The 27,983-nt window shown below is 44.7% G+C and overlaps 1 long non-coding RNA gene across 2 annotated transcripts; it reads left to right on the top strand.

The window, feature by feature from the left end:
* The first annotated feature begins 68 nt into the window (after positions 1–68).
* Positions 69–27,776, top strand: LOC109501381. 2 transcript variants are annotated; one of them, XR_006600397.1, is made up of 4 exons: positions 69–274; positions 1,801–1,928; positions 19,304–19,516; positions 26,990–27,776. It is a non-coding gene; the product is annotated as an uncharacterized LOC109501381 (long non-coding RNA). The 2 variants fall into 2 exon arrangements; XR_006600396.1 differs by having other exon boundaries at positions 1,744–1,928.
* Positions 27,777–27,983: the final 207 nt, after the last annotated feature.

The following is a 27,983-nucleotide window of genomic DNA, read 5'->3' as shown; positions in this document are numbered from 1 at the left end:
CGTGGGCGCCCGGCTGTAGAAAGTGGGTGTGCTGCGCAGGCGCCGGGCCGTAGAAATTGGGTTTGCGCAAGCGCCGGGCTGCAGAAAGTGGGTGTGCGCGGGCGCCGGCCTACAGTGAGTACTAACCCCAAGCCCTAGCATGGTCGTTACCTAGCGGTGTGACCTTGGACGAGTCCCTTCACCTCCCCGATCCTTTGTTTCCCATTGCATTAGGGAGGGGGTGAAGTTAGACTGGTGTTTCTGGAACCCATACTGGCTGCCAGAAGGAAGAAAGGTAAGAGAGGGCCGGGGGGAGGGGACTCGGCTGCCCCCTGACTTTATCCACAGCACTGCCAGCTTCTCTCCTGTAATATAATCTCATGTGTGTTCTGTAGGGTATATGATATGATCGATAGTATACAATGATAAATTTCAGGGTAAGGTTATGTTTGAAAGAAGGATTCCATTGACTAAAAGGTTTGAAAACCCCCGCATCAGGTTGACTTCTGAGGCCCTTTTACCACCACGATCTGTGATTCTCTTATTCATTAAACAGCCCTCAGCGGTGCCAGAGAACACTGGCAGTGTTAACTTTGCTTATTTAGAAGCGCGAAAAAAATGCCAAGAATTCACAGTCAGAAAGACACCCTTTGGCTCCTCATTTATCTGGAGAGCCAAACACACTCACTTGGCAGATTGTGTAGACCTAGCGAAACGCCAGTGTGGGAGGAACCCTCTTACTGCTCAGGGGCACATATTATTTCAAGCCAATTCTACACTCCCTGTGGCTGGGGTGTATCTGAGCAGGTGAATCCAGACCCTGGGGGCGGTGGACAGAGCGGTGGGGGTCCAGCCAGACCAAGTGCACCTTAGGCAAATAAGCCTGGGGGCAAATAAGTATGGCCCCTTCCCTCTGTAACCTTCTCCCTGTGAACGAGGGCTGGGGCTGAGCATGTGGCTCATTCACCAATCACATTGTATATAGAATTACAGCATCGAGGGACTTTACTCTTAGGCTTTAGTAAGGAAAAATCTGAATTTCAACCCTCAGGACCAACGTGTGGGAGCAAATTGCTTGGCCAACTCAGCATGTGCATCTTAGGGTGGTTTTATGGTTCTTTGCTTCACTCGACAAATATGTATTGAAAATCTGCCACGTGCCTGGCAATGTCCTAGAAGCTTGGGTGACATCGGTGAGCAAAACAGACACAAACGTTGGTTTCCCGGCGCTTACATTCTATTGTGTCATTCACCTGTCACTTGCTAGGCTCTCCCGAGGGGAGGTGTGACTGGAGCGTCTGAAGGGGAAGTTCCAGGGTGGAGGTTATAGCTGGTGCGTGGGGTAGTAACGGTACTCCCGCCCAGGGCTGTGGAAAGGCTAAATGGGTAACCCACTGCAAGCACTTGGTGTGACGCCTGGCACATAGTAAGTGCTCAGTTAGGTGGGCGGTCCCACTGCGGTCATGTCTCCACCTGCATTCTGTGGGGTTCTTCAGGACGGTCGGGATGGTGCTGTTGGCCCTCTGTTTGGTTGCCGTGGGCGCTACGTCTGGGGAGAGCTTCAGAAGGATGTGGGGCTGTCAGAGGTTTGTTTTTCCTCTGCCTGGTGATCAGGCGAGCAGGTGCTGTTGTCTGGGACAGGAGAGGCCGCTGTCCCCAGGTCACAGGCGACTGTGCCAGCCTCCCTTGGGCAGATGGCCAGGGGGCTGCCTTCACCTGCGGGCTGTCTTTCACTCAAGGCACTTTGCTTTTTGGACTTGGCAGGATGCCTGTTCTGGGGGAGAAGACTGACATTCCTCCTCCCTGTCTCCCCTGTGTCAGGATCTCTGCGGCCTGAGTGCCGTGACTGAGGCACAGTCCTGCCTTGAACTGGCTGTGTGACCTGAAGGCAGCCGCTTCACCTCTCTGGTCTCAGCGTCCTCCTCGGCAGAAGAGGCAGTGATGCTCAGGTGAGACAAGAAGGTGAAAGACTATAGAACGTAGGCAAGGTGCCAGTCCCCGTCACCCAGCCACCCTGCGTGGCTCTGTTCTGCCCACGGCTTTGCCCACTAAGATCTTGCTGACTCTCACTTCTTTCAGGACTAACCTTCTTGTCAGAATGATCTCCCGGCACATTTGGCCCCCTCTGTGATCCCAAAGCCGGGCAGGACCCGGGCTGCAGAGGTAGGACCCACGTCTGTTGGACCAAAGGCTTCTTAAAGCAGGATCGGCTTTATTGCTCTTTGTGACGTCCCCTTCCTCTTCCACGGAGCCTCATCTGTAAGAAGTGCTTGACACGTGTCCCCTCCCGTGTGGTAGATACATCCGTGGGTGAGGAGCTGGCCCCTCTCTCCTGAAAACCTGTTCATTTCCTGTCGTGTAAGACATTGTGTCTGAAACCGTCTGGTCAGAAATCTAAATTTAGACTTTCTTTCTGCCAGGAGCCATGGAGTGGGTTTGAAATGTGTTCTTCAAGGCTTCACTTTCTTTCTTGGGCTCCCAGAGGCTCAGCCAAGTAGCCACGTCCTGGGCATCGTCAGTCAGAGTCTTGGAGAAGGTCCTGGTTGAGCACGGATTTCTTGTGCCCAGAAGGTCCAGAACCCCCAGTGATCCCACATGCTGGCCTGGAATCCACCCACTCCCACCAGTGTGTGCTCCCCAGACCCTCCCGTCCTGGCCGTCAGGGATTCCTAGATGCTCTTCTCACGGACGACTCGTGACATTCACGGTGGCTCAGATGGGCTTTGTGTATCTGCGAATTGGATGCTACATGGGGTTCCGCTGACAACGCCTGCCGGGCGAGCCGGGGTCCAGAAGCCAAGGGCAAAATCAGGTCCTCTAAGGACAATGTTTCCAAAGCTCCAGCTTTCACCTGATTATTTGAATGATAAAATGAAGGCATTAAGACCTAATATAGGAAATAGCCTGCCTGAAGGAGCCGGTTAATTACTTTAATCTTCCATTCCCCATTTTTAGAGAGAATCTGGTCATAATCAGTCATGTAATTCGAGTCACCAGATTAGTGTGGGCGGGGAAAGTGAAACGATACATGTAGGGACAGTAGGTACTGAAGAAGGCTAATGGGACAAGAGAGCGCTCATAGGTGCCACTAGGCTTTAGGGAGACTGAGTATTTGGGCCGGAGAGGAAACCTATAGGCCATCACAGGGGTTTCTCACTGGCTGCCGTATGTTGTTTGAGGTCAGGAGATCTCAACCTCTCTTCTGTGGTGATAGAGCTGAAGGATGCATTTGCAGAATGGGACACTTAGCCTGTGGTGTCAATCAGATAAGATCATGGGGCTCCATAAACCATACTTGCAGTATGGAGGCCCTTGGGAGGTGCCCTCCCCTTGAATCGGGGCTCGTCCTTGTAATTGGCTTTAGCCGATAAACTGCGATGGAATTTAACCTTGCACTAGTTCCGGGCTTTAGCCTCAAGAAGACCTCGCAGCTCCTGCTTTACCCTTTTCGATGTCCCCGGCTTCTGTGTAAGAGGTCAGGCTGCCTTGACATAGACCACTGCAGGGACACGTGGAAAAGTCACAGGGAGAGAGGGGCCCTGACACTAGGTATGTAGAGAGAAGTCCGACCGTCTCCACGTGCCGCCTGAGCCCAGCCACTAGCAAACCAGCTGAGTGTGCCCATACGAGTGACCCCTGGTGACACCGACAGAAGAACCACTCAGCTGTCAAGAATTCTGAGAAAAAGTAAGGTAGTTGTTTTAAGTCACCAAGTTTTGGTATAGTTTGTCACGCAGCAATAATTACCGGAACCGCCCACTTCTCAGGACAAATATTGTAACCTCCCCTCCCATGGGGACGCTCGTGTCTATCACCATCTGTACCGGTCAGGGCTCTCCAGAGAAGCAGAACCGATAGGATGGGGCTGCCTACAGGAAGAGGTTTAGTTTAAGGGATTGGCTCACACGATTGTGGAGACTTGGTGAGTCTCAATCTGATGGATGAGGCCAGCAAGCTGGAGACTCAGCAAGTGGTAGTTGAGTCCGAAGGCATCTGCTGAAAGCCAGCAAGAGTGAAAGCTGTTCTGGAAAGTTCCCTCTCGCTTGGGGGATGTTAAGTTAGCCTTTTGCTCTATTTGGGCCTTCAACTGATTGGATGTGGCTCACCCACGCTTAGAGGGCAGTCTGGGCAGAGTCCACCAATTTAAGTGTAAATCTCATCCAAAAACACCCTCACAGAAACATCCAGAATAATGTTTGGTATATCTATATTTATATCTATATATGTATATCTATATCTATATGTAGTACATGAGCACTGTGGCCCAGCTATATTGACACATCAAAATAGCCATTACATCATCCATTGGCAAAAAACTAGTTTTCTTTCTTTCTTTCCTGGGTTAATTTTGTTATCTATTTTTCTTCCTTCATCTTACCCTAACCCTAACCCTAACCCTAACCCTAACCCTCTAAGAGGTCACTCTTAGAGGCAAGTTTAAAAGATGTTTGTTGTTATGGGCAAACCTCACAGTAATCAAAAACATATTCTTGGGGCATGTGGGAGGCTCAGCCAGTTGAGTGTCTGACTCGATTTCAGCTCAGGTCATGATCCCAGAGTCATGGGCTCGAGCTCAGCATCGGCTCTCTGGTGACAGCACAGAGCCTCTTTGGGATTCTCTCTTTCCCTCGTTCTCTGCCCCTCCCCGGCTTGCACTTGCGTGTGTGCACGCTCTCTCTAAATAAATAAATTAATTAAACAAACAAACACCTTCTTAAACACACCGGAGACCTGGAGCTTCATCGCACCATGCCTCGGATCAGAGAAAATTAATTCTGAAAGGACCACAGGTCATTAGATGAGTTTTCTTATCTCCACGCCAAATATTTGTGTGATTTGCTACATCACAGTGATTTTCAAATGAACATCCTTTGCAAAGTGTAAAGCACATTTGTGAACCCCTGGAGGAAGGAATGCTTCTAGAAAGAATGTCAGCTGCTTGGCTGCGAGGGGGGGTAGAGGAACACTGGGTGCTGCCTCTTTGACAACCAGTTCGTCTCTCCCTGCTGGTGGAGCCACATTTGGTTTGGGGGCTTGTCCCCATTCCTGCTCGGGGTGGGCCTTCATTAATCTAATCAATCCTACCTATCAGAATAATCCTACCTGTTTGGTTCAGGGGAAGACATGTGGCTTGAATTATTCCATTCAGAGGAAAGCTCAGAACCCTGAGCTCAGAACACTTTACGAGGGCTGGGAGGAAGAAAAGGTTTCTCTTCTGTGCGCTGTGGTAGGAATATTGGTACAAAGCCTAGAATAACTGTAGCCATTTGCTACCAAGAAGAAAGCCCGCCGAAACGTGTAGAAAAGAAGAGAACTGCAGAAAAATGGGGCCAGAGTCCCGATCAATGCAAGTCTAAAACCCATCATACATCTGGACTTCTATTTGTGAGCCCTACTAAATTCTTTTTAATGTCTTGGCCATTTTAAGTTCGAATTTCTATTCCTTCCAAACTAAAGCATCCTGATCTGTACATAATATGCCCCATATGCCTTTCAAGAAGAGTTAAATTGTCACTTGACAATTAAATTGACTGGCAAAGGCACTCTTAGAATAAGGCCGCTGTCCTCTCTAAATATTTTGAGGTCTGAGACGTCACCAGGGGGCTCAAATGGAGCCAGAGCTGAGGGCTACCCCTTTGAGAAGTTTCCTAGGAAGCAGGAATGAGAGATCACAGTTACAAAACAGATTTGGGGCAGGGCAGGGGAAGCCTATTTAAACAAGTATCCGGGAACCTATAGGGCTATAATGTCCTGTCTGCTTCCTGAGCTTCATGGAAGGAATGGCTGTCTGGCCATGGTCAAGTTTCTAGCCCTTTCTGTGTGGGTGGAAAGACTCAGACCACAGTAATTATGACATGTGGTTAAATATTTAGAAATGATATAAGTTGGGCACCAGGAGAGATTTAGGAAAGCTCTAAAGTTGTGTTTTTCTTCCGAGTACCTGGCCCTTCTTTTCTCCTTTAATTTTGTTCCCCGGCTTTCAACCAGGTAGTAGATGTCCGCTGCCTTTCAAAATCTGCCGTTTGGAAAGTACTGAACATCAGCCACATACTCTTGAGTATCATGTAGGTTCCCAGAAGCTCAGTCAGAAAACCCTTACATTTTAACTACTCTGCGGCAGCTTGAATGATGGCTCCACAAAATATATGTCCACCTGGAATTTTGAATGGGACCTTATTTGGAAAAAGGATCTTTGCAGATGTAATTAAAGATCTTAAAATTAGATCATCCTGGAGTATCTTCATGGGCCCTAAATCCAATGACAGGTGTCCTTAGAGGAAGAGGAGAAGACACGGAGAAGGGAAAAAAAACAGGGGAGGCCACATGGTGATGTAGGCAGAGATTGGAGTGGCTGCCAGGATGTAGGAGAGAGGCCCAGGATGGATGCTCCCTCAGAGCCTCCAGGAGGAATCGAACCCGCTGACACCTGGCCTCCAGAACCGTACGGGAATAAATTTCTGTTGTTTTAAGCCATCCAGTTGGTGGCAATTTGTTATGACAATCCTGGGAAACTCATAGAGCGAATGGCTACGGTTATGCTAGGCTTTGTACCAATATTCCTACCACAGTGCACAGAAGAGAAACCTTTTCTTCCTCCCAGCCCTCATAAAGAGTTCTGAGCTCAGGGTTCTGAGCTTTCCTCTGACCGGAATAACTCAAGCCACATCTCTTCCTCTGAACCCTGATCAGGGTTCCTACTGGTTTCCTTCATCAGGGTATTGCGTAGAACAGATATTGTATTGTGTAGAAGGAAATGCAGAATTTCACTTATTGTAAGATGCACCCTTTCCTGCATTTTAATGAAAATGGAATGCATTTGATGTCGTGTTGGATTTGATGACATCGATACAAATGAACTTTTTTCTGTCCATATTTCCCGCTTTTCCCTATGCTCTTTCAAGCAGTTATTCTTTCCTTATTGCTTCAAGGGAGAGGCCTGCAAAGAGGGGAAAGCAGGAAAAAATAAAGAAAAGCCTTTGGACTAAGTGTTTTCTCAAACCGGGACCATTAAAGAGATTATACCAGGTGCCCAAGAGGCAAAACCCTCTCTCTGCGAGGGAGTGGCTCAAGGAGAGAGAGAAGCAGCCATAAAGGTAAAAACTGTGATGGCAGGGTGTGCAGAGGTGTGGAAAGTCCGTAAGCAAGAGCCTCGTGCCACACATTCTTCTAAGAGCTTCGGGTGTTACCTCATCAGACCCCCCACCGCGTCTTGTGGACCAAGAACTAGGACTTCCCCCAGATGGCAGAGACTCAGACAGAAGAAATGAATGCTTCCCCCAGTGATATGGCCAGAAGCTGGCAGAGCAAGGATACGAGGGGTCTGGGTCTAGAGTTGTTGCTCTTAACCACTAGGCTAAGGCCGCGTCTCCACGATTCCAGGATGTTTCGGGGGACCCAAGACTGGAGAACCTGGGGTCCACTTTGCAAGGTGGCGTCCTGGGAAGCAGCAACACCACACACATATTGTGTCTTTGTCACAGTTCTAGGCACATGGGGTGAGAGACAGACTCGCAGAGAGCTGGGTGTGGGATACCCCATATCCACTATGGCACAAAAGCAGCAGAGTGACCACGACGCCCTCCCTTAACATGGCTCAGCGATGGCACAGAAGGTCAAGGTTACGTGGACTGCAGCCAGCGCCAGCTCTTCAACCACGTGGCTCATGGCCAAGGCTGAGAATGGGAAGATCCCTGCATGGATGTATGGAGTAGGCCCTGAGGGCTAGACATCCCCTCAATGCCTCGGCACTAAGAGAACCTGCTAGAAGTCAGACACGACCTCCGGGAAGATGGGAAAACCTCAAATCAAAGGATATTCCATTCTTTGAAAGATTGTTTTTTTAAATGGAAAATGGGTAATAGAGAAGCCAAATTATTTATTATTATTATTATTATTTTTTTTTTACATCTGAGAGTTAAAGACCTTTACAGATAGGGCTTTCAATGAACCTTTGTTAAATGACTGACATAAATACATTGAATAGAAATCTGCTTCCTATAGCATGCACACATTTATTCTGGTTCCATTTCTCAGACCACACACAACTAGTTGAATCCCTTTTCTACCAGATAACTCTTGTTTTTGCCAAACCAGTCTTTGATGCCCCACCAGAGGGCTCCTCATGAGTCATACTTTTTTAAGATCCATACTATTAAGATATAATTTACGTACAATAAAATGTACCCATTCTGAGCGTACAGTTCAATCAAGTGTGGCAGATGTGTGCACCCGGGTAACCACGAGCACAGCAAAAATATGGAACGTTTCCATCACACCCCAAATTCCCACTCCTCCCTCAATACTGGCCTGGGGCAACCGCTTTTCTGCTTTCTGTCACTCTAGATTAGGTTTGCCTTTCCAAGAATTTCACATAAATGGAATCATATGTCATATTTTAAGTTTCTATAAAATAAATGGAAAAGCCAGAGACACCCCATTAAAGAGAACGGGTATCGCTGAAATGCACCAGCTTGGCCAGCTTGCCTGATGCTGCCTGAATCAGAGACAGCCATCCTGCTGAACTGCCACCCTTCCCCGCCTCCCAGCCCCCCTCCGCTCCCTTCTGTGTGGCGCTCTGTATCCACGACCATTCCCTTCCCTCCCTCTTGGAGCCATATTTCCCCTCTTGGACCACGTTTGCCGATTGAGAAAGTAAACAACAAATGAAACCTCTGGAAGAGCATCTTTGCCGAAGAGGCTGCTGATCCCTGGGGAGAACCAGACAGGAAGTGTGTCCACTCAGTTCTTACTGACATCCCAGATAATGTAAACTCCCCATTTCCTCTACAGCTGGCTCAGGAACTGGCCTCTCCGACACAATGGGAGAAGCTTCGGTTTCCCATTATTTAACAGTTGGACACCCCCTTGCTCTCCTGGCTCCTAGTACTATCCGTCCCTCTCTTGTCAAGAGTTTTGTTTTCTTTCTTCATCGTCACCTCCGGGCTGAACAGAGGGTGAGAGAGAGTGATGGTCTAGTCTTTCAATCATTTCCTCTTCTCCTTAAACCTGCCTGGCTCTTCACCCATGTGTAGGACATTTTTGATGCCTGAGTAGACAGAAATGGGCTTCTGGAGTGGAGCTATCAGTTGCCATACTGTTGTTATTCTTCCCAGTGAAAACTCTTCAGCAAGAGGGTGGCTGCTGGTAACAGAATACATCTGCAGAAAACAGAAAATGAATATGCAGTACATATAAACCAAAGAACATTACCCTCCTCTGGTTCTCTGAAGCATATCCAGGCAGGCAGGGGAAATGTCGGTGCCTTCCACAGTGTGTGGGTTGGACCAGTGGTTCTCAAAATGCGGTCCCCAAACCAGTGGTATCAGCACCACCTGACGTATTAGTTATCTGTTGCTGTGTGATAAGTTACCCCAAAGTTTAGTGGCTTTAAGTATCAACAAACTTGTCTTATTTCACACAGTTTCTGTGGGTCAGGAATTTAGAAGTGACTTATCTGGGTGAATTTGACCCAGGGCTTCTTAGGAGGTTGCAGTCAAGTTGTTACTGCAAGCTGCAGTAATCTGAAGGCTCAACTGTGGCTGGAAGTTGATGCTTAGAGAATGAGAGAGCCTTGTCTTTAAATCACATGCCCTCACATCCATCAAATATAGTTAGAATTGGGTCACGAAATCTAGCCCATACTCCAAAGGATGAAAGTAAGACTCCATCTTTTGAAAGGAGGGATGTCAAAGAATTTATGGACATATGTTAAAATGATTGCACCTGGCTGAGAAATGTAAATTTCTTGGGCCCACTCCAGACCTGCTGGATCAGAAACTCCGGGGTTTGAGTCCAGCAATCTGTTTCACAAGCCCATGGGTGATCTGATGCTGGCTAAACTTGGGGAACCTCCAGGTTAAAGTAAAGAGTGAGAAAACCGCACCTCACTTGTGGGTAACTGCGGTGAAGCGTTACCAACCAAGGCTACCTTTTCGAAGCTGGCCATTAATGAATTTAATGAAAGGCACTAGCCTTACTTCAAGTTAATCCACAACAAAAGGTGTGGTAGGCAGAATAATGCCCGCCCCCCACCAAAGATGCCTACAGCCTCGAAAGCTGTGCATATGTTGCCCAATAACATGGCAACTGGGGCTCTGTGGCTATGATTAAAGTAAGGTTCTTGAGTTTATCTTGAGCTTCAGGAGGTTATCTCTGCTTATCCAGATGGGCCCAAGGTAGTTACAGGGTCCTTATAAGGGTGAGGCAGGAGGTTCCGAGTCAGAATCCGAGGAGAAAAGGTGATGATGGAAGCAGAGGGAGACTGGAAGATGCCATACTGCTGGCTGCGAAGATAGAGAAAGGGGTTTCCACCAAGGAGTGCTTGCAACCTCGAGAGTTAGGGAAGTGAAGAAGACAAATTCTCTCCCAGAGCCTCCAGGAGGAATGCCGTTTCGCCACCACTTTGATGTTAGCCCACAGAGGCTCAGGGTGGACTTCTGACCTCGGGAACTGAAAAAGAATTAGCTCGTAGCAAGTTGTTATAGCAGCAACAAGAAGCTCATACAGAAGGGCTCTTGTCTGAGCTTTCCTTTTGGTGGAACAGAGAGGAGATTAAGAAGGATGAGGTGGTGGGGGCAGGGAATGATCGGCTTCGTCAGATGCTTCCACAAGGAGAGTAGACATGTATTTCATTGCAAAGTCTCTCCTTGTATTTCTACCTACATAAGAGAAATGGTCTAGAACTGCGCCATTCAGTAGCCAGTAACCATGTGAGGCCATCTACATTAACATTTACATTAATTGAAATTACATAAAATTAAAAGTTCAGTTCCCAATCCCATTAGCCCCATTTCAAGGGCTCCATGTCCAAACATGGCTCGTGACTAATGTATTGGGTAGCACAGACACAGAACATTTCCATCATTGCAGATAGTTCTGTTAGACCACACTATTCTAGAGTTTTGAACTTTTTCAATTTCAAGTAAGTTGTTTTTTTTTTAAATCTTAATTCCACATCATATCCATCAGCATGATTGCAAATGGGTACTATCAGACTCCTTTAGCTCCTTAAACTTGTATTTGTTGGTAGTGCTCATTAACTAGACTTTAAAGAACTTGCGCCTCAAGGGGCTTCTAGGGATTCACAGGCGCCTTAGGAAATAGAACTGGGGGAAGTGTGTCTGTGTGTCCATGTATGTAAGGGAAGATGGGGGAGCAAGACCTTCACCCCTGCCTTCACTGGAACAACTTCCTCCATTGTGTTTCACTGCTGAGCTCATGCCAGTCCATGTGAAGAAAGAGTCCACGGTTTTAAAAAGAAGAAAGATTTTAAAACCTTAAGGCTGGAGGGAGGGTCCCCACCCCACTTCTTCTTTGTCCCCTCCCATAATCTCCTGCAAGTCGTTTGGCCAAGATTTTCCTTCTCACTTAAGACCATGACCAGACGCAACAAGTCATTTGCTCTTGAATATTGACATGGATTGATTATGTGGAGTTTCTATATTTGTGAAGATTTCTTTAAAAATGGATCCACAAAATTATTTTAGAGGATGCAGTTAATTTGGAAAATAGTTTATTGGGTTGGTCATTTTCCTCCTGGGATTAGCTCAACTATTTTGTATTTCTATTCTCAGAAACATTATATTCTGTCTTATTTAAACACACACACACACACACACACACACACACACACACACACCTGTACTTTATAAAACACACTGGACCTGTCCGTTGCAGTAACGTTTTATAGTGCTTCTGGCAAAAAAACAATAAAGTTTGGATAAAAAGGGAGAGCCTTTGGAAGTTTCTTCAAATCGTATAATCTTCAACCCCTAAGGGACTTCTCTGCAGCACTGATAGCCCAGTTGGTTCAGGAGAAGCTGGATGAATCAGTGGTAGGAGGCTCACATTTGATAGGTAAAGCTAATAAGCTTTCTATATTTTGAATGTTAAAAGTATTGAATGGGGTAGAGGTCACACTTCTTGCCTCTGGCAATAATTTCACTTTTATCAACTACTGTCTTGCTTGAAATATATCCAGATTCCCCAAGCAGAGGAAAATCCCTAGGGCGGTGAGCACGTCTGTGCTTCTCCCTCTCCTGGGCAGAATAAGCGCTCAGCAGTGCCCTGCTATGGACAAGAGCCTGTCTCTGGAGCTTGCCTGGGTCACACAGGCTCTCTAGGCTTCAATTTTCTCATCCCTGGAAATCCCAACGGTTTGTGGATTAGTAGTGCCGCTGTTTATTTCTAGCCCTGAAGTTCTTTGATCATGTGATGGCTGCAAATAATTAAAATCAAATAATTCTGAATTTTAAGAAAGGAAATCCATCAGTTATGAGAGTAGTAACAGAGGAATTAGACCATATTTGATAGCAGTCATTATTTCCACTTGACTATGAATGTGTCTGTAGCCATGTGTGAACGAGAGCAAGTCTCATTGCAAAATGCCATTGAGCAAGGAAATGCTGGAGGTGGGTCTCCTGCCGCTGAGGGAGCAAATACTTAGGGGCCCCTCATTTCAGTGAACCGTCTCTGAGGTCCTGGAAGGGGCCTGAGCAATATGATTACATGTTCGTATATTTTATAAACCTAGAAAAGCATAGTTATTTTAGCTGGAATCTGTTCAGACTGCCATTGGTTTCCATTCCTGCTTCCTCAGCTCTTGGGTCAGGGTTGGGGTAGTCTGGGACATTTGGGGGATCCAGCTAAGAAAAGATGAGCTGGGGGTATACTTGCTTTGAATTTAGTAGGATATGTATTTTTAAATTTTTTAAAGCTTATTTATTTTGAGAGAGAGAGAGAGAGAAAAAGTGCACATGCGAGCAGGGGTAGGAGAGAGAGGAGATAGAGAATTCCAAGCAGGCTTTGCATGCTGTCAGCACAAAGCCTGACGTGGGGCTAGAACCCATGAACCGTGAGATCATGACCTGAGCTGAAATCAAGAATCAGACGCTTAACCGACTGAGCCAACCAGGTGCCCCAGAATTTGGCAGGAAATATTGATATGGGTCACTCCAAGGAATCTAGAAGATTCCTCTAAGAATTTAGAGTTTTTCCCATTTCTGCAAAACCTCTTGTGGAGGGGTTAATATAACAATTGGTAAGAAGTCAGAGAATAGGGGAGAGGAAAATGAAAAACCCTGAAGGAAGAGTTTATCTCTGAATAATCAGTCCTGTTGTAATAACCAGCAGTATTTAGGAATTCAGCGTGCTGGGGACAAGGGTACTGTGATAAAGTTGTGTTCAAATCTCATTTGTGCCAAATGCTGACTTCGTAATTATGGAAAAAAATATTTTTCATTGGATCTGTTCCCTCCCCCATTGATGGGGATGCAAATATCTACCTCCCATGTTTGTTGTGACCTTTAAATGCCATAACATGTATATGTGCATAACAGGCGCTCCATAAGTTACAGGTTTTTTTTTAACTAGTACCATGGAATGTTCTCTTACAGTACGGTTAATGTGAATATCAAAAATTCCAAGCAGGGGAAAAGATCTCTTCTAGAGACTGTTGAGGTTGGGAGGGGCCTTGAGATGTTTAAACAAGGAAATTGTGACTTGCACTCTAGGGAGTGGCAAAGCTGGTCTTAGAACCCATGTGACCTAACTGGGAGTATAGTCAGAACAAGTGGGTCCCCTTATATTGAAAATAAATCAAGAAATAAGTGCACTGCACAGAAAGCTATGCATGAAGCACTCCTGGCTGGTAAAGGTGGTTGTCTTTGATCAGTGCCTGGGAACCATATGTTATTGTCCCAGCGTAAACCTCGCCCCTGCCCTATGAGGTGGTTGGAATAGAGCCTCATTTTTCAGATGGAAAAACGGTGACCCAGAACAGTGAAGCGTTTGCTCAGGGTCACCCAGTAACAAATGATAAGGCTAGAATTCAATAGTATGTTGAATTCCAAAGGCACGCCTATCCCCCTAGTTCACACTGTCCTCTAAGACTCGGTGGGTGTCCACAGTGGGCTCTCTCCATCTCTGACCAGATTGCAATGCCAAACCACTCACTGGAACTACTTTCTCCCCTCGGACTGAAGTCTTGGTGATGGCACCAGGGCCGCCATTTCTAGTTCACCTGGACATCATTAAAAGAATATGTGATTCCCTTACAGAGGTTTATAAAGTATCCCAGTGTTCTCAAAAATAGTCCTGTAAAGTCAAAGAATTAAAGGAAAAAGCCAAGAATTTGTTTGACCTACATCTGAACCCAAACGTCTGCAAAGTTCTTTCATTTAAAAGACCCTTGAGTTCAGTGGCTCTCAGCCTTGCCTGACATTAGAGCCACTTGACGAGCTTTAAGATGATTCCATGCCCAGGCTCCACCCAAGACTAATAAAATGAGAGTCTCCAAGAGTCGGGCCTGAGACTGGCAGTTTTTAGAATCTCACCAGATGAGGCTAGTGTATTATATACCACTAAGGTTAAAGACTGGATGACCTTCCTCAATAATCCTTTCCAATGCTAAATTTCTGACACTCTCAGAAAAAAAAAAAAAAAAAAAAAAGCCTCATTCTCAACCAGGGTGACAGGTAAGTTTCCCTGGCAATTTTACACAGTGCAGAGGTGTTGATCAGCATAGCTTTGTTTTTTTTAAGGCCATTTGTTGCTATATTATCAAAAACTTTAAAAACTGTATATTCCTTCATACAGCATTTCAATTTCTAGGACTTTACCCAGAGGAATTAAGAGATGTCTGCAAAGAATTTCATGTGGAAGTTCATTAAAGCGTTATGTGTGACAATGACTTTTGGAGACAGACTAGGTATCCAATACCGAAGGTGACCTTTGGAGAAAGCTATATGAAAGGACGCAACCATTCCATTTCTGTTTCGGTGCCTGTTAACCAGCACAGGAAATACCGTAGAAGGGCGAATATACATCAGTTTTGGGTTATAATACATGTACTTTTTGTATGCATAGGGAAAAATATTGAGAGTTTAGTTTCAAACATATTATGTTGTCAGTTGTTACCTTATGGTTGCCTTACGACTGCCCCCCGCCCCCCAGCTTTATTGAGATATAACTGATGTATAACATGGCTGGCTTTTTTTTTTTTTAATTTTTTGAATGTTTTTATTTATTTTTGAGACAGAGAGAGACAGAGCACGAGCAGGGGAGGGGCAGAGAGAGAGGGAGACAGAGAATCCGAAGCAGGTTCCAGGCTCCGAGCTGTCAGCACAGAGCCCGATGCAGGGCTTGAACTCATGGACCGTGAGATCATGACCTGAGCTGAAGTCGGACGCTCAACAAACTGAGCCACCCAGGTGCCCCAACATGACTGGCTTTTTTAAATGTTCTTTTGGGTTTTCCAAATTTCCTGGTTTGAGTATTATTACTGTTTGGTTAGAAACCACAATAAATAAATAAATAAATAAATAAATAAATAAATAAATAAAACAATAATAAAATAGTCTGTAGGAAATGGTAGGTTAAGATGCAGTCTAGAAATGTGTGTGCCTCCATAGCTCACTTACCCTTCATGCATTATTTTTCATGGCAAGAATACCTAATATTTGCTGGAACAGCTGTTCGGCTGTCTTCAGAAGAGAACATCGTCCTATTTTGTTGTTCAACTTGGCTGTCTTTAGGACAGACTAGAACATTCTTTTTCTGTCTTTCTTTTTTTTTTAACTACCCAGATATCCCTTGACTAAAGTCAATATTTAAGGTCATAAGAGTGGGAGAATATCAGCTAGACTCTCAGAGATAGGAAGCTGCTGTAAGGAAAATCCACAAAATAGCATTGAACCTAGGCCTTGGTAAACAGCAAGTATTTGTTGAACGAGTAAGTGAAGATTATATTTGGTAACACTCTTCGCAGCAGAAAACATAGGGAAAATCATATTTGTGGCTTTGTTTTGTTTTGCTTTGCTTTGCTTTGTTGCTTTTTTAATAGCTGCACTGTCCCTTTAACAACTAAGGTGTCCAGGGGCGCCTGGGCGGCTCAGTCGGTAAGCTTCCCACACTTGGTGCCAGCTCAGGTCATGATCTCACAGTTCATGAGATGGGGAGCCCCATGTCAGGCTCTGTGCTGACAGCTGTGGAGCCTGCTTGGGGTTCTCTCTCCCCCTCTCTGCCCCTCCCCTCCCCCCCCACCTCCAAATAAATAAACTTTAAAAAAATGAAAATAAATAAATTGTCTCTCTGAAAATTTTGGACAACTTTCAGCTAAGAAGTTAATTGTGGACTATTCAAACTTGGGTTTGCTCTATGTTTAAGGCATTTTGCAGTGAAAACTTCTTTCCTGTTTCCTAGGGTAAAAGCAACAGGCTAAAATTCAATTCTAAAAGGAATGATGAGGAGGGAGAAGATGGGTGAAATTTGGATTTCAAACTTCTTTACTATCTGGAGTCTAGAAGTAGCTTATGATAGGTAGAATAATGCCCCACCCCAAAGATGTCCACATCCTGATCCCCGGAGCCCAGAATATGTTACCTTCTATGGCAAAAGGGATTTTGCATAAGTGATTGAGTTGAGGATCTTGATTTGGGGAGATTTTTCTAGATTATTTGGCTAGGCCCAAATTAATCAAGGAGATGTATCTGTGGAGCAGTCAGAAAGGTGTGACCTTGCTGACTTCTAAGATAAAAGAAGGGGCCACAAGCCAAGCAGTGTAAGCAGCCTCTAGAAACTGGGAAAGACAAAGACGTAGATTTTTCTCCCAGAATCTTCACAAAGGAAGGAAGCCCTGCACACACCTTGATTTTAGCCTGGTGAGACCTGTGTCGGGCATCTAACTTTCAGACTGCAAGATAATGAACTTGTGTTGTTTTAAAGCCACCAAATCTGTGGAGATTTGTTACGAGAACAATAGAACACTAATACATAGCTGAAATTATATAACTTCCATTAGCCATTTTTCTTGCTTCTTATAGATTTATTATATATTTGGGAGCAAATCCTAGCATAGTGTCTTTTACATTTTAGTATTGATTTGTGGGGTCTTGAATCCTAGTTTTCTTCTCCTCCTTTATCTCAGGATGCTGTGCTCCTCAGACTCTTGACTGGCCTCTAGATATAAAAAAAAGGAATCTGGAATTATTCCCCAGGAAGCTCCTCTTTCCAAGCCCGAGAGAGGAGGAACGTTGCTATGCACAAGGATATGTCCAGTGAGATTAGAGGCTGTAATTGTGGGAACTGGGCCATGTAGAGCAAGATGTAAATCCTTGAAATCATTTTTAATGAAACATAAACATTGAGTTTGCATGAGGGCCACGGTTTCTGGGTGGTTGGTTCTAACTTTGGCAATCAGGACTTAGAGGGAAAATCTTCCAGTTTTAATGGACTCCAGATGTTCTGGTCCCAGCTGAAAATTTTCATCATTCATGGTTAATATTTTTGTCAGCAGCAGAGTTTTGTTGTAGTATCTCCAAATTGGTGATAGTGGTTGTTAGTCATCAAACAAGGTCCAAATGAGAGTTTAATCTTGGGGTCACTTTAAGCATCCCATCACACTCCATTTAATTAATAATTGCTTAATAGTATAGCCACCAGAATTTTTTTTTGTGGGATAATGGACTACATGACTATCTGATGACAACCAGCCACTGAAATTAGGTATGAATACGCACGCTGTGCTGTTTTAACAATGGCTGGGGTCCTGGCCAAGGTCTAGAAGAAGGAAACCAGGATGTCAGATGGCCATCATGTTGGGCAAATAAAGAGGCAAAGGTTTATTGCAAATGACAATGAACCTCTTCATCATAGAATTTAGATTGAATTCACATCAGTTGGGGAACATTGAAGCAGTTATTTTTGAGAAGCACTTGGGAAGATCAGCTAAAAAAAAAAAGACAACTTCTGTTTTTAGGACAATAATGTCATGACCACCTATACTTAATAAAAGATAAATCTACAAGTTCTCTTCTGGGATATGGTTTTAATCACGTAAGTAGTCTAAAACTAAGTGCATTACTTGTATTCACGGGTCAGTTTCTTTTGATGAATGAGAAGAGCACAGCTGACCTTCCTAGAACCCTTTTTTGAGAATTGCTATCTACACGCCATCTTGCATCCGTAAAGAAGGGAGTGCGGACTGCATTTGTGCTTGTGGTTATGCGATAGCAGGACCCGGTAGAATAAGTTATGTTGAAAAGGTGTTTGAAAGGCCTGTTGTTACCCGCCTGTTTAGAAAGGGCTTGGTTTATAATTTGCTAATAAGTCACATCCAGGCTGTCCTGGAGCTTTTATCAAGAACTTGTATAGTGCTTATAGTCATTGGTGTAACTAGATAATTTTTGAAGTTTTATTGCCAGGGCATATGGTTTCATGGTTAATTAGGGGCCTGGATTATAGGCCTCTCACGCCACTTAGCAAATGAATAATTTGTGGCTACTGACAAATAATAGAATCTCTTTGGGCCTTTGTAATTTTTAAAAAAAATGATAATAAATCATTTGCCTCTATACTAAGTCTTTAATCAGCAGAACACTTCAGGAGTTTCACGGCTTATAAAGAAAAGGTCATTTGCTGGAATGTTAGCACAAAGGAAAGATGTTACTGCCGATTCTAAATGTGTGTGCAGACTTCTCACTGGGGAAGATGTCGTGCCTTCCTCGTTTTTCCATTTTCCTCCTCATTCGGGTCCAACAGGCATATCACCCATAAAAGGGAGACACAGTGGTCCCGCCCCATCCAGAGGGACTGGCAAAGCCCATAGCTAGAATTGGCAAGATTTTAAAAATACATGTTTTGGTTTTCCCAGATTGTCTCAACTGTCGATAAGTACTTTTGGAAATTTAAGTCACAGACCCCTTCTTTTATGATGCTTTCCAGCAAGTACTCGCCATATACAGTCTTCTTAGACGTCCCCTGGCCCCCTTTGAAGCCCAAGGCTCATTTCCATGTGTAAATCCACATGGACAATGTCACAGCCGGCTCTAGAATTACCAGTGAGCATTGGTCCCAGGTGCTCTGAGGAATCTGACTCTGAAGCAAGGAAAGGCTTCCTTTTGCTAGCTGAAGTCCTGGATTTTCCTCCTCAAAGTCATGAAATAGTTTGCTAGCTCCAGATGGAGTGATATGATGTGACGTAAGAGGTAACGGGAAAGAAATTCTGTTCTAATGTTAAATATCTGTCTTCTCTACCCCGTCCCAGATGGTTATTATTGAAAATAAAAGTAATAATAACAGAATAACAGTGCTGAGGGGAGCCAGCATTGCTTAAACCTTGATTATGTGTCAGACACCCTGCTAAGCACATTACCTTCATGGCATACCCTCTAATCCTAAAGGCAACCCAAAAGCAAGGCACCATTAGTATATCTGTCCCTATCTTACAGGTGGGTCGGGAATGGCTAAGATATTTAATTGTTAGGTCAAGCATGGTACACTGCTTTCTCCTGCTTTTAAAATGTGTTTATCCATTCTTTGAACAAAGGTTTATGGAGTACCTACTGCGGCCCAGGCCCTGTTTTAGTCTCTGTATACTCCTGAGAAAGATGTGATGAACTCGACAAATTCCTTCGTTCTACAGGAAGAAAGAAGGTTATACAAGAGCAGTGGGCTTCTGAGAAAATGAGGAAATGCTAACCTCATTGACCGGCCTCCTGCATCTGCCCTGAGGGACAGTAATAAGAACCCCATCTCGCAGGTGGGTATCTGTCATAGTCACCTTTTCAGCTGGGTGGGGAGAATGACATCCAGAGAATGTGAACTGTTCTTATTTCAGGCTTTCTGCAAAGATCGAAAGGGGAGGTCTGGCCTAAGAAACGATGGGGGAACTTCCAGGTCCGAGAAAACTCACTAATGAACTTGGAATCCTGGTATCTGCATTGGAAAGGGCCTCATACTCTTGGAGTCCAGCTTTTAGACCAAATTTCTCTTCAGTACGAGATACTCCTCTTAATAGGTGGTCAGAGTACCTCTGCGTGCACACGTTTAGTGCTAAGGAACTCTACCTCATCAGGCAGTCCATTCTGATGCTAAAGGTTGTTTTTCTTAATACTGAGCCAACAATGTGCCTCCACAGGACTTCTACTCATTGGTCCCCATTCTGTTCGCTGATGTCATGCCAAATAAAGATAATTCCTTTTTTATAAAAAGGCCCTTAAGTGTCTAAAATCAGCACATTAAGACTTTATTTCTTGCTCCTTCAGCCTTCCCTCACGTGTTATGATTCCTAAATCCTTTGCTGTCTTAGCTGGAGCAAGGGACGCTGGAAATTCATGCACTGGGCCCATTCAAAGCTCACTGGGAAGAGCTATTAATAGATACTACTTAAGTGACAAGAGGCTGTGAAGGAGGGGTGGGGTGTCTCCTTTGGTCATTTGGACGTGGACAAAGCATCTTTAGAGTCCCAGAGGTTTCTGAGGTCAGGGCTCATCTGGCTGGTATTTGAGGCCCTAAATAGTGCTTAGGACACTGGGAATAGCCTTTAGAGGACCAGGCTGCAGACTCTGACACAGTACCAGGGAAGAAAATCTGATGGTTCTAGAACATACTTGTTCCTGGCAGTTTATGCGGCCATCTCTGGGGAGAATGTTATTTGCAGGGAGGAAGGGGATGGGTGGAATTAAAGCTTATGGATTCTTTGATACTCTAAACTCTCTTGGAAACCACAACTACCATAAATTCCAACTAGTTCACCCTCATAAATACCCCCCCATCTTTTTTAAAGAACTAAAATTGAGAAAAGGCCACTGATGGCCCCCTGACTATCTATGCCCCCTCTACGTGATAAGACCAGGATGCCCAACCTACTCCCTCCTACCCACTCTAAGAGTAAAGGAAAGGTTTTTTGGCATGATGTTGTACCTAAATGTAGGTCATGTAGGCCATTACCAGTAATAGAAACTCATTTTTAGTATTACTTGCATATGATGGTAAATTATTTTGTTGTTTGCCTCACTGATATTTTCAGAGGGATTTGTCTTTGGTATATGAAGCTTGGTAGATTCAAAGCCATGTTAATATAATGATGAAATGTTACTTTATCATGATTTCTTCTGCTTAACAGAATGCCTCCTCTTATTTGTTACTTAACTGTATTAATTGCTACACTTTGCCACCAGCTTTGATGATGATACTTCCTTTATAATACCTACATGGTGAAGTGAACAACATTATCTCCATGTTGCCAGTCAGACAGCTGGAGCTGAGAAATGTCCAGTGACTTGTTTAGCATTTTGTGGCTCTAAGTAACTGAGCCCACATCATGTACCAGCCTACCGCCCACTGCTGTTCACCTTGCAGAATTCTGTAGAACATGACCTAACCGAAATGGAGAATTAAATTCACTGAGGCACAGTCAAATTCCAGACCAATGGAAAACGCTAATGACATTAATTAGACCTATCCATCGAACAGTTAAAAAAGGAAATAAAACTCAATTATTATCTCTGAAACACAAATCAGAAAAGGACAAATGTATACACCTTTGAAAATCTACCAAGGTTAAGTTTTTCAAAGCTCATGGTTTCTTGGGCGTGTGAGCTATTCTGGGGCAGAGTAAGCACTCAGTCCCACTCAGTTCCCTAGAGCCACAGTGTTTTCCTTCTTTTCTTATCTAATCAGGCTCTAGGAGTCTGCTAAGAGTAAGGCACACAAACCGCTTTTATTAGAGAAAAATTTTGGTAGTGAGAAGATTATTATCATGAGGATGGAAAGCAGGCCTGTCACTGAGGTTTGGTGACTGCTATGCCAAAGCCACAGAGCTGGCGAACCTCAAACTGGTCTCTTCATTAGAGAATAAAATTTAAGGAGAGCTCATCTAATTCTTTGGAGGTTTAAGATAAGCACTTGTTGACTAGAGACAGAAATCTATGGTTTGGGGGATAACTGGCAATATTCTTTTCACTTTTATGTAAGATATGTGTTAGTCTTGGCTCTAAAGGAACATTTCGTATCCAAGATTCTGAAGGAACTCTTCTGGGATTAATTCCTCTTGGAAAAGTGTAACTTCTTGCTTCCATTCCACGGAGGCTTACACGAGAAGTGGCGGGGTGTTTCTTTTCCAAGGAAGGTGTAATACACTAGAGGCTGAGTTCTTACACAGCTCAGAGCCTGTAATCCTCCTAATGGACCCTCCTCCACTTCATTTTGAAACAGAAGAATGTTAAAAACCACAATTTGTGTTCAGAGCATGAATTTTAAATATTGATGTCACATGTACCTAAGAGAGGTATCTGAGCCGTTGTTGGCCTAGTGCCTTCTTCCGGCTACCACCCATTCGTCCATCCGTCATCTATCCTTACCTCCCTCCCTCCCTCCACCTACTACCCACTATCTCTCCATACTTTATCATCTGTCCATCCATCCACCATCATTCATCTACTGTCCACTGTCTATCCATCCACTGTCCTCCATCCATCCATCTCCTATCCATTCATCAGTGTTGTATAATGGTTAGTGCATGCATTCTGAAGTCAGTCTGGTTCGAATCCCAACCCTCTCACTTACCAGCTGGGTGGTCTTAGGCAAGTTATTGATTCTCTATGCCCTGGTTTTCTCATCTGCAGAATGAAAATCATGAGAGCGTGTATCTCATGATATTACTATGAAGTTAAGTGAGTGAATATGGACAAAATGTTTAGAGCAGTGCCTGGCACATCACTAGCACTGTTCAAATAGTTGTTATTGTGTTATTATTCATATTACTTTTTGATATATAATTTTTAGTGTTTACTTTTTAAAAAATTTTTAATATTTATTTATTTATTTTTGAGAGAGAGGGACAGAACACGAGCAGGGGGGCGGGGGTAGAGAGAGAGAGACACAGAATTCGAAGCCGGCTCCAGGCTCTGATCTGTCAGCACAGAGCCCAATGCAGGGCTTGAACTCACAAATCATGATATGACCAGAGCCAGAATCTGACACTCAACTGATGGAGCCACCCAGGCACCCATGTTTATTTATTTTTGAGAGAGAGAGACAGAGAGAGAGAGAGAGAGAGAGAGAGAGAGAGAGCGCACACAGTGGGGGAGGGGCAGAGAGAGAGAGGGAGACACAGAATCTGAAGCAGGCTCCAGGCTCTGAGCTGTCAGCACAGAGCCCAATGCAGGGCTCAAACTCATGAACCATGAGATTGTGACCTGAGCCAAAGTTGGACGCTCAACAGACTGAGCCACCCAGGCACCCCATGTTTATTTATTTATACAGAGAGAGAGAGAGAGAGAGAGAAAGGGAGAGAACACACACGTGCACACACACACACACACACACACACACACACACGAGGGGGAGGGGCAGAGAGAGAGGGAGACACAGAATCAGAAGCAGGCTCCAGGCTCTGAGCTGTCAGCACAGAGCCTGATGCGGGGTTTGAACTCACAGACTGTGAGATCATGACCTGAGCTGAAGTCAGATGCTCAACCGACTGAGCCACCCAGGCACCCCAACATGACTGGCTCTTTAAATGTTCTCTTGGATTTTCCAAATTTTCTGGTTTGAGTATTATTACTGTTTGGTTAGAAACCATAATAAATAAATAAAAGAAAACAATAATAAAATAGTCTGTAGAAAATGGTAGGTTAAAATGCAGTCTAGAAATGTGTGTGCCTCCATGGCTCACTCTCTGTCTCTCAAAAATAAATAATAACATTAAAAAAAATTAAAAAAAAAAGAAAGATTAATATCTTCAGACTACAGTGGGATAATGCCGCGAGCTAACCAAAGCTTCAGTCCATCACTTATCCTTTTAATTCACAGGGAAGAGTGATTCAGAGCACAAGTAAGCTGTGTATGTAGAGTTTGGGGTCTCAAACCAAGTAGGTCCCATGCCCTGCCCTCTCTGGTCAAGACCTAAAGAAGGGAATAAAAGGTCCTGGAGAAATAAGTTGGCAGAGGGATCATGGGTTTCACCGCTCCTACACCCAGCTCTGGGGAAGTGACTAGATCTCCAAATAGGAGATCCAGGCTCAGGTCTGGAGTTCTATGAGGAGCTTTCCGGATCCCATGGCCATCTGTTCCCAAGCAGACCACGGAAATAGCTGAAAGAGAGTTGGGCCTAAGGAGGCCTCAAGGATGCTAGGTGCCTGTGTGGATCTGTGAGGATGCTGGTGTGGACTAACGACAACCCCAGGACAAGACTTGCACCAGTCCCCCCACCCCCAACACCTTGACCACACAGAAGTCATCCCTCCCCGTGCACAAGGAAAGGAGGTGGCCCCGAATTGCCAGAGATGGTTCCTCCAAATGGGGGCTTAAAATAGACACTGAGTTAGTTTTAGAAAAATTGTAATACATTTCCTTCGTATCTGATATTGTGGGCCGAGGCGATGCTTGCTTGGGTAAAGCAGATGATGACAACGGTGACTCATCAAGTATTGGTGATGTCATGTGTGCTCCTCTGCTAAGCGCTGTATGTGGATCAACTCGTGAAATCCTTCCAACGCAGTTACTACTGAATTCCCACTTTGGAGGAAATCCAGGCACAGAGAGGTTAAATAACTTGCTCAAGATCACGTAGGAAGATATGGGATTTGAACCTGAGTAATGTCAATGACCCTTAGCAATACAGTGTTTACAAACCAGATGGTCAGAAAGTCTTTCCTAATCTCAAGCTAAAGACTTCTTGTGGGAGTTTAAAACCATTTCTTCTTGTTTGGTTCTTAACAGAAGGAGCTAACAGCTACTCATGTGATCCATATCTTTTTCTCCATTTCCTCTTTTTCCAGCCCAGATGACCTCGGTTGCCCCAGCCTCTCCTCAAGGCTGTTGCTATTTCATTATTTCTGATTTGTCCACTGCTTTACTGTCTGGGCCTGAGTTGGAACAGAGGTCAGCGTGTAATGAGTAGTCTAGAAAGATTGTATCTTCATGGTTCCCAAGTCAGTGCACTCTGGTGTTGAATTTAGCAATTTCTTTCAACAAGAGAGAGTTCTCTCTCATGATCTCCCATGGTCCCACGTCTAAGTCTGTCACATTTTTATAAAGAAGCCCCAGTGGTCTTTTTCTAAATCTTCTGGGAAATGCGCTATTTGGCCTTATGTGTGCGGCCAATTGCCAGGCCTGTTTTCTGTCTATCTAAATTATGGTGGCAGACGAGATAAAAATACAAAGACAAAAAAGTCATTTTTCTCCCCCCAAAACACCAAAATTCTTTGAGCCTTTCATTCCCTTCTGCTTTTTTTGCCGATAACAATGAATAATGGTTTCTGCTCCTGCTTTTATTGGCTTAGCATTTGGGGTCATAAGAATGTAAATGTTTCCCTAAGGAAAAATACATTTGGGGGATTAACCAGATTGTTTCTTTTATTTTAAAAATTTTAGTTATAAAAGGAAGAAAGCGACCAAGCTAAGTTATGATCCCAAACAGAAAACAGAGAGCGGAGACCACCATTCATTGAAGTAGGAACTCCTGGGATTTGTGTAGGTCAACTCTGGGGGTTCCATTTTAGTTGGCATGGCTTTAAAGAGTTCTATTTTAAATCTAGTGACTGTCCTATTTAAACGTATTTATATATGGGTCAGGTCACATCATTAGTAAAACTGATTTTGTCCGCTATTTTCTTCCTGTAGCTGGCCATTACTACTCTTTTCATGCCAGTGCCTCAATGTGATGTGATTTTAGAAAACGGCTATTGCCTTTCTCTCATCATGCATCGCCCCCCCCACACACACACGAGTCCCCTATAACCTATCATTAACCCTCACACCTCTGTTAAAACCGTGCTCTTAGAGTTTAGCAAAAATTTCTTCAAGGTGAAACGGAAAGAACTCGTGTTCTTTTTGGTTGCTTGACCTGAGATCTTTGACACTGCTGACCACCTTGTCCTCTCCTTCACACCTCAGTTCTTAGCCTCTTTGATACCTTGTGATCATTTCTTCTCTCAGGAGATGTCCATCCTCTCTGGAACTTTCTCCAAGGCTTGGCTTCTGGCTCTCGACTTAATTTTTTTCCAAATTAATCTTGGTATAGGCTCCTATCTTTAGGCGTCAACATTATTTATGTCATTCCCAGGTCCACATCTCCCACCACTGTCTCTCTCTGAGCTCCCAGCCAGTATCTCCATCACCTGCTGAACAATTTCATTTGTTAATTTGTTTTACCTTGGTACCTAAAGCTCAGCAGACCGCTTGCCAAAATCATCTTCTTGCCTCTAAGTTCACTCCTCCTCCTGAATTCTCTCCCCGTGGCACTGTCATTTCATCTCTGAATCACTCACACTGGAAAACCCATGGTCACCTGTGACTTCTGTCCCCAGACTTTGAGTTCCAAGGGGAGCAGAGATAGCGTCCACCTTCTCCACCATCTGCCTGGAGTCTGGCACGGTGCTTGGCACACGGTAGGAATAATGCATATTTGCTGAATGTTTTAATGAATTTTTTCTTTTGTTACTTGTATTCTCTCACTCATCAACCTGATTCATCCATCAGCCAGCCTACATATATGTGTTTGTGGAGGCTCTGTAGAGCGTTTATTGGGATTGAGAGCTCTTGTGTTGGATTGCCTGGGTCTGATTCTTGGCTCAGCTGCTCCCTAGCTGGATAATCTTGAGAATGTGACTTAACCACTCTATACTTTAGTTCCTGTCTGTCTGTAAAGGGAGGGAAATAATAATTCCTAGCTGGATGTACCTGAACGTGAAATGAGAAAAATCTGCATTAAATGGGTGTTGTAAGTGTTCAATAAAGCTTTTGCTCAATGATGATGGTGGTGATGATGGTGGTGATGCTCATGGTGGTAATGACGATGGTGATGATGACAACGATGGCAGAAGATAGGCACGAGTGGGACACGTTGAGGTTTGGAAGCATGCGAGATGCTGTGGGGGTCATCATTTCAGGGTAAGGGCAAGCAGCAGCAGTGGAATACCAAGGTCCAATGTGTGTTTAGGGCAGAAGATGGAGCTCTCTGATGGGCACGAAGAGCAGTGGGAGAAAAGGCAGATTGAAACTGACCTGGTAGGAAAACGGGTTCCACCTGGGTTCAAAGCCCTGGGGTTTTTTTCGGGAGGGGTCTCAGAGACTCCATGGTTGGGGGAATAGGGACAGGGTGGTGGCTGAAGGACTGGAGACTAGAACATATGGGGGTCGACTGCCTGGAGAGGGAGAATGTGCTAGGCCTGTGGGCAGGTTTGGGCAGAGATGCTCTGCTTTTGACATTTACCTCTTGGTTTTTAAGGTCACCTTTGAAGAAAAGTCATGCTGCTTTTAAAAAGTATGAAAATCACTGGTAAATGCCTTGAAGGCAAGCTGAGGAGTTTGAGCTCCATGTGGTGAACAGTAGGGAAGCTATGAGGATGTGGACAGAAGAACAATAAGACTAAAGCAATGCTTTTTCCAAACTCTTCTCAAATTCTTCAGTGTGTGTGGAGTCGGCTGGAAAGGGAAACAAGCACATTCTCCAGGAAGGGCCAGTAGGAGACTGAATCTTCCTCCCAGATGCCTGCTGTCTCTGTCCTCTGCTGAGCAGTCTCACGGACCGCATTGCTGGCTAGCATCCTGCCCGAATCATGACGGCGGCCCTCTGCACTCTGCCTTCAGACTCTCTCCAAAACCCTTATCCTGCTGTTCCGTTCCATGTGCCCCAGCCCCCCACAGTTCTTCCTTGGTCATGGGAGAAAAACCAAACTACCTCGCTTGTCATTCAAGGCCCCACAACGTAACAAACTCTGCCTATCTGCTACTAGTCACCCTTTGTCTCTGGCTGGCTATACCTTCTTACAGTGTAAGACCCCCAAACATGGTGCATATTTCCTCTTGTGTATCTCAGGCCATGCCCTGGTCCTAGGATGCACCCCCAGACACACACCACAGACCCACACACACACACACCTGTACTTAGGACGCAATCCTTGTAGACGTCACACAAATTCCACCGGCCTTTTTGACCATGTTCGGTCATATCTGTCTCTCCCCTAAGCATGCCCGGAGGAACCCTGCCTCTTAAATACTTATTCTGGCAGTGATCGGTATTTTTTTTGGTTTCAAGTGTCACCTAACATCATGCTGGGCTCGTTGCACACCAACAAGCCAACATAGTTTAATCTAGCTGTTAAGGGGAACATTCCAGATTCCTTTACTCCCAAACAGGATCCCCATCTTAAACACGCTTCGGTGTCAGAGGCCACCTTGTGAACTGTCCCCCGTGGTTCTCCCAGCACCTCATGTCCCCA

This window comes from Felis catus, chromosome B4, assembly GCF_018350175.1.
Source record: "Felis catus isolate Fca126 chromosome B4, F.catus_Fca126_mat1.0, whole genome shotgun sequence".
NCBI classification, from domain to species: domain Eukaryota; kingdom Metazoa; phylum Chordata; class Mammalia; order Carnivora; family Felidae; genus Felis; species Felis catus.
Note: the sequence above shows the minus strand (reverse complement) of the source record. Positions and strands in the feature narration are given on the sequence as shown.